Genomic DNA, 7,951 nt, shown 5'->3' on the forward strand with positions numbered 1-7,951 from the left:
TGGCTTACGTCGCCGTGCGTAATGACGGAAGCAGAATGTGTTTCTTTTGATGCGTTCAAGGCATGTCGGATTTTATAGGTGCCCACGAATAAAACCAGTCTAAGTTCACCTTTGCATTTAAATTTGCCAGTTTGTCCTGTTAAAGGGAGTCTCTCCTCTTCACCATAGCAAATATAAATAAGAAAAAGAAAGAAGTAGGGGGAAAAGCTTAAGAATAATTGAATTTGTTGGGTTTCATGTATATGTTTGTAGAGCTGTAAATTTAATTCAAAATTATTTAGGTTGATCCTCATAGTTAATATGATTGTACAGTATTAGCCATAATATTTCTCACCATCATGTTAACTTTATGTAGTTTTTGGTGAGTTCATCACGAAGATAAATTTACATTGTAAGGTCATAACCTCAATATTTAAACTTATTAGGTAAATTTGTAACACCAATCTTATTTTTCTACTTGAAAACACTGCACTGCTGTTGCTTGTAATGTGCTATATAAGCAACAGTGACTTGACTTGCAGCAACTGGTTTTAAACAGTCTCATAATTGACCTCTCTAAAAAGACATGTTGTGACTTGGTGTTTGATTCTTTTTGTTTTGTTTTGGGGGGTTTGATGATGAAGTGCCGAGGACACAGCTGTCACATTACGTAAATGTAAATTAAATTCACTTTGTTTTTATTCTACTGTTTTTAATGGAATTATAGCAGTTTCCAATTACTAAATACACAATTATTTAGTGATGAACTGTTTCTACATTTTATATTTCTATTATCAAAAGACTGTTGTTGAGAAGGAAGTACATTTTTATTTTTTTTTATAGATTTAAGCACTTTATTACTGGATTATGTGCATAGTCAGTTGGAATTTATTGCAGTGTACAAGACTTAGCTGTGATAAAGCAAAGCCTTAAGCCTTAATCTGAATAAAAATGCATTCCACATGGGTATTCTGTAAAGCAAAGGCCTGGTGTCTCAACATTTCCTCAAGAGCTTATTCAGCTACATGGAAACCTATTGATTTGTGAGCAGCTATGTCCCTCTGTGCAGCGGTCAGCACTGTGCCCTCACAAGGAAGTTCTAGACTCCAACCTGCTGTTTGTCTGGAGCTTATCTGTATGAACTTTGCTTGTTCTACCCGTGTGTGCCTGGGACCTTTCCTACAGTCCAAAGACATGCACAGCAGATTCATTTGTAAATCTAACTTAGTTGTAGATTGGAGTGTACGTACACATGCATGGCTGTCTGTTTCTTTGGTTTAGCCCTGTGTTGGATTGGGTATCTGTTCCTGAGCTAACTGCTTGTCAGCTGGGATAGGCTCCATTTTTTCACAGTCCTCCTCAGGATACAACAGGTATAGCTAATGAATGGATGGACAGTGTCCCTCTGTGGCATTGACATTATTAACTGCATTAAATAGGCCTCTGTTCAGACCATTTTACACCCCGTGTGGACAAAAGGATGCCTCTGATCACAGATCCAGCATTTTACCAGGAGACACCAGCCCTCGTAGGGAATAACCTGAGCCCTGACCTGCAGTCACCTGAAAGAATAATGTCACAGATGAAGCCAGCCAGCAGCAGATGTGTTACCCATATAAAGAGCCAGGTTCTGCTCAAGGTTTCTTACCAGTAAAAAGGTGTCTTTTCTTGCCACTGTCACCATAGGCTTGCTCTGGGGCTTCAGGCATATGGGTTCTCTAAAGCGTCTTGAGACAATCTGAATTGTAATTGGTGCTATATCAACAAGAAAAGCACTCAGAGAGCGCAGTACTCTGCCAAGGCTGCTCAGTCGTTGTATCATTTCTGACGGATAAGTCATAATAAGTCACATCACTGCCAAAATCTAATCACTTGGTCCTTGTTTCATTTCTGACCTTCCCTAAAAAATTCATCCAAATCCCTTAGTCTGTTTTTGAGTAATGTTGCTAACAGACAGACAGATTAACAGAAGGACAAACGTATGGTGATCGTCACCTAACTCCGCCATGTTTCTTGGTAGAGTAATAAATTTGAATTGAACACACACACACACACACACACAAACAATCACGCCTACATAGAGGAAGAGGGGAAAGGAGGAAGAGGGGAAAGGAGGAGGAGAAGTTGGCTAAGCAGAGGTGGAGACCTAAATAAAAAAAATATATGACATCTTCTTCTATGTCTCTTCTACAATCTGCCACACTTTGAACAGAATTTAAAGTCTATATATGCTAGAAGTTATCACGAACACTGTTCTGCTCATCTCATAAGAATTCAATAGTTTAATACTGTAGTAGATTATAATGGAACAATGGACAGATGATGAAGCTGTGGCACACATCATATTTACCTGATGTCGTTTTAAAACAACAGCTCCAAGGTGAGGAGGTCTCACTTTGTTTTAATCCTCACCTCCTTTGCTCACGTCTCTACTACATGAGAAGAGCAGTTGAAGAGAGAAGGTGAGTATGTAAAATTAATGAAATGAGATGAGAGGCTTGTGTTTTCCACGTTTTGTGTTTCAGTGACAGTCCAGCAGAGGGCCCTACTCTCTCACTTTCTCTTGTTTTTCTTATTGAAACAGTTGTGTCTTGCCTCCCCTGCAGATCCATTTCCTTCAGAGGACATTATATTGATTTACATTCATTTTCTGGAGACCTACCCAAACCCCTACCTACCTAAACCCATCATCACCCCAACAATAAACCCAGTCTTAAAATGCAATGGTTTATGTTATGCGGATTCATCTCAAACGAAGAAAAGGGAGTCAGAATCATAATGTAACACTGTACAGTAAACAGAATAAAATCAACACAACACACACACGCAACACACACACGCTTACACATGCACACACACATGCAGTCAAAGTATTCTGATCCTATCACTTACTGCATACTTTGTTGTGCTGTAGATTTTTTAAATGAACATTTCCCCATCAATCTACACTCAGTAACCCATAGTGACCAAGTGAAAATTAGTTTTTAGAAGTTTGTGCAAATCATTAGAAGCGAAAAACTCAAACCTTTCATTTTCACACTTTTTCAGACCCTTATTTTGAGAAACACCTTAGGAACAGCTCAACAGCCTTGTTGGGTAAGTCTCTGCAGACTTTGCACACCTGGATTTTGCCAGTTTATTCCATTCTGCCTGGAAATTCTTTTCAAGCTTTGCCAAATTGAATGGGGAATGCTGAGACGTTTGTCCCATCAGAAAGTTCTCCCGTCTCTGTGAAGGCCATCTGAAGCTCTAAAGCTCTGTTAGAATAATCATTTCCTAAAGAAGCTGGTCAATGTCGTGTTAGTTAATTGGAGCTAACTGTGCGTTCACCAGGGTCTATTTTCATCAGCAGGATGGTCGAGAGATCGAGTCAAAATAAGTGACAATACAAGTGTTCTTGGTAATGAAACAATGTCACCCCATGCATCAGTGTGACTCACTGCTTTGTTTTAAAAAGTTAGATTTTTGACAATAAGTTTTTTTATTTAAAAAAAGAACTAACTGGAAATAACGACTAGGTTTTACCTTTCCACCATTCATAGAATGTATGAAGTTTTTAAACCTGAAATCAGACAACCTATGTACTCTAGAACATTGGTAATTTCACCGTTCTGATGTTTTATAGATGAAACCGTTAATTGATTAATGAGAATTTTTCACTTTTTTGTGGATTAGCTAGCACATGAAGCAATTACATTGTTGTAGCTAACAATAAAAGCTTGTAAATCCATAATCTATACACCACTTTATCCTCTAGGCTCATGGAGGGCTGGGGTCTATCCCAGATGACTTAAGGTGAAGGCAGGGGACACCCTTGACAGCTCACCAGCCTATCACAGGGCTACATATAGAAACAAACAATCACACTCACATTCACACCTACAGACAATTCAGAGTTACCAATTAACGTCATCATGTTTTTGGCCTGTGGGAGGAAGCTGGAGAACCCAGTGAGAACCCACGCAGAAACAGGGAGAACATGCAAACTGCACATAAAAGACTCCAGGCCAAGATTCATACCCTGGACCTTTTTAGCTGTGAGGCGACAGTGCTAACCACTGGTCACTGCTGCACCCAAGAACACTTAGAGCGCTTCAAAACTGCTAAATACCGGATTAGATTTTGAAGATAAATAGCATTAATACAGTAGCAAACAACCATCTGCAGCGTAAAGGTACAAAGAAGAAGGGTGGAATAAGTGATCTAGGAACATCCAGTGGTTTTGAACGTCATCTACACTTTGAAATATTGATTCTTTCTGCACTTGTGGTTAACCCTTTGTCTCATACACCCACATTAACTGCAGTAGTCTAAGTAAGTATGATTATGCATCAGTGTCAGAAACACAAGTTCTAAAATGTTCTAAAAAAGTTCTAAATACAGCTGAAATGTGTTAGCAAAAATGGACAGCGGGTCACTGGCAGAATGAGGATAGTTACTGTTAACTTTATGTGATTAACAGCTCTACAATTTACAACATCAGAAATGAATGGACATTTGAAAATGAGCAAGATACCTTCTGACCCGACATGTTGTGGAAAAGTAGCACCTTTCAGAAAGATTATGGACTACAAAACTGACTTTCCACTATGATACTGCCAAAAGTCCAAAATTAATCTTTTGAAGTTGAAATAAAAATGAATTAATGCTCCAAAGGACTACATTTCCAAAATTTAAATAAAAAGAAAAAAACATTTAAAGTGAAAAGACCCTTCTAGCACAATTTAGTTGCTCATTCTATGCCATCCATTAATTCACTCTCACCTCTTAACTCCTTTCAGACTTGGTTCCTCTTTTTCTTTCCTTTCTTATCTGACCTTTGCCCTTTAATTTTTTTGTATTATTCACATATATGATTTATTTGATTAGCTGACATGTTGGTGTCCTTCTGAATAGTGCAATGCATTAACTGCACCGACTGTATTAATTATTGGATAAAAGAGGTCCAAAAGAGTACAAACAACAACAGACAGTTCTGCGTGTTCATGAAGGTATCACACAGAAATGTAGCAGCTCAGTGACAGGAAGGCACCTGTCTGGTGGGAACGTATCGTGCAGCTGAGTCACCACAACTCAAAACCTCCAGCTACTAACCACAAGAGCAAGGTGGTGTTGTTTTCACTTTGTGTGTGTGTGTGTGTGTCATTGCAGAAAACACGTACTTAGCTGGAACTACCATTGAAGCGGTTTTCAGTACTTGGACAGGTGTTTGTCTATCTTTCTGTCTGTTTGTCTGCTTGTGGACAGATTTTATCTAATTTGACACAGCTGGGCAAGATACAGTCATGAAGCTTTACAGGTGTGTAGCTGAGATCAAAACAAAGGCCAGGTTCAAGATGGGTGTGATCCAACCCGTGCATACGGAGTACTCATGAGTGGAACCGTCAGCACCGATGGGTGTTGTGTCTGTTGTGATCCCATGGTGCCTAGGTAAATATACTTCCTGTCATGTGCTCCACATCACATGGCTGTCCCATCAGACTGAGTGTGGTCTGACGCTGTATTATGTAAGTCACTGATCAGGAGGCCCTGCTGAAGCATAGCACCACATAGTTCCTGACCTCCCCCTTAGCGGTCAAAGCCGAACAATAATAAGACAGTAATTGTTGACTCAAAACTAAAACTAAATGTTGACTCAAAGGATTACACTGATGTTTGTTTGTGATATTTCCTACCATAGCAGATTCATACACATTTATTTACATGAAGAGGGAAGTACTATTTCAGAGAAACTAAGGACCCCTAAAGAAAATCTAAAGTTTTTGTGGCATTTAGGTTTTTATATCAGGCTGCTTTGTAAAACAACTATCTGCAAAGTAAAGGTACAATGAAGTAAGGGTGGAAAAAGTGACCAAGGGACCACCAACAGTTATGAACGTCATTGAAGTATTGATTCTTTCTGCACTTGTAGTTAACCTTTTGTCTCGTATATCCACAGTAACCACAGTAAGTAAGCTTTAGAATTAATCGTCAGTGTCAGAAACCCAAATTCTAAAATGTGGTCAAAGTATCTGTGGTCAAAATATGGCATATATAGGTCAATATATAATTGCGGGACTTTTTGTCACATAGTTGACATTTTTGCTGTTTTCAAGCCTAAAATAACCAAACACCACATGGTACTTTTATAGAAAGATTCTTCTAAATATTATAGATACAATTGAGTGAAATTGAAATTGAAAGTTATTTATAAAGATATTGTAGTAAATCTGTTGACATGCAATAAATCAACTCTTGACTCACACACTACTTTATTTTAAATAACTCAGAAAGCCTTAGAGTCTGGCCAGTCTTTTCTTCAGGAGGAAATGACATCATGTGGAGCAGGTCACAGGATTTGGAATTAACACACTTCCTGGAGAGGTGTTTTTGTAATGGGTGACTTAGTTGAAAGTGATTTCTCTCACACAGATACAATTTGTCATTTTCCATATAAAATTTAATATTTATTGGCAAAAAAAGAAGTATCGGACATGATTATCTCAACTTAATAAAAAGAACACAATCAAAACAGTTTTAATAAGCTCAGTTTGTTATTGTTTAGCTAATTAGAATGTGGTTGGTATTAAATTAGGATGGTTATTTAGTTGAAATTTCAGTGATATCCAGTGATTTTTTTTTATTAATAAGGGATTGTTTCCATAATAAATAATGAACATGATCATAATGAACATAAAAACATTAATTGTTTTTTTGTTTTGTTTTTTACTGTTAATAAAAATGTGCGCAAGATATATCCCATGGACTTCAAAAGTCCCTCAATTATGTATCTGCCCATATGTTACTTTTTTGTAACAAACAGAAAGAGAGACGTTTTCCTCCTGGTTTTAGTGGAGTACAGTTCCTGGATGAAGGGCAGGGGGGCTTCAGTGATGATATAGCACCTCTCAAGAGTCAATGTGAATCTCAAATTTCTCATTACATAAACTAAAAAGCAAATAAGAGACAAGCAATAGACATTGTATCCAGACAACCAGATAAAAACTTGAGGTTAGAAAAAAGTTTAAATTTAACAAATTTAAGATAAGCAAGTCTACATAACTTATTTAGGCTACTTTTTTTTTTTTTTTTTTAAAGGAAACAGATATTATGTTCAACGGGAAAGAGTTTAAAAGTGTCAGAGTTACAACCTCGAAGCTGTCTTGAGCCTGGAGGAACAACCAACCAGATGATCAGAGGACCTCAGTTGCTGCTTGTATTGGTCGCAGTAGTGCTTTATTCCACATGCCTGATCATGTAAGGCTCTAACTGTCGTCACTGAATTAAACTGAACCGGATTCTGATTTTGACGTGAAAGGAATGTTTAGAAATCAGGACTGGAGTTAAAGGAGGCCTTCTGGATGGCTTGGTTTTGAAGCGTGGTGTTTTTAACCACTCACAAGCCAATCAGACATGTTTTGCTGAGATGGGTGAAAAGGAAATTACAAACAAAATGTCAAACTGAATATGCATACCAGTAAAAGGAGATAAACTTCAGCATCAAAATCAGTAGTCAGAGCAATAGTGCCAATGCAGACAATTCTGCGTTATCAGCCTGATTTATCTGATCATTTTAGACTCAAAAAAGGACAGTTTCTGTTGAAACCAACCAACAGAAGCCAAACGGAAATCTGCTGAATACACCCTTACAGGTCTGTTTTTAAATGTCTTGAATGACATTTAAAAGTAGACCTGAAAGCTTGGCCTTGTTGCAAAAATATTTAAGCACTGGTTTACTAGCTGTTTGAAATAAGCCAGGAAATGACCAGATGCCAACAAGTTATTGATTACAGAGCATACATAGGGACCAATGAAATCAATAACACTTTCTAACAAAGAAGTAGGTACAACACAAAGGAGACAAGAGGAGGTGTCCATAGTACTGACCAGTTTAGTGAGCTCTTTTAGTCAGACTGGAGAAAAAAAACTCTCCTGAATTCGTGAAGGGCAAGTCAAGCACTCATATGTCATTTATTTTAGCAACAAAGAAGCA

The sequence above is a fragment of the Acanthochromis polyacanthus genome, chromosome 15, assembly GCF_021347895.1.
Source record: "Acanthochromis polyacanthus isolate Apoly-LR-REF ecotype Palm Island chromosome 15, KAUST_Apoly_ChrSc, whole genome shotgun sequence".
NCBI classification, from domain to species: Eukaryota; Metazoa; Chordata; class Actinopteri; family Pomacentridae; genus Acanthochromis; species Acanthochromis polyacanthus.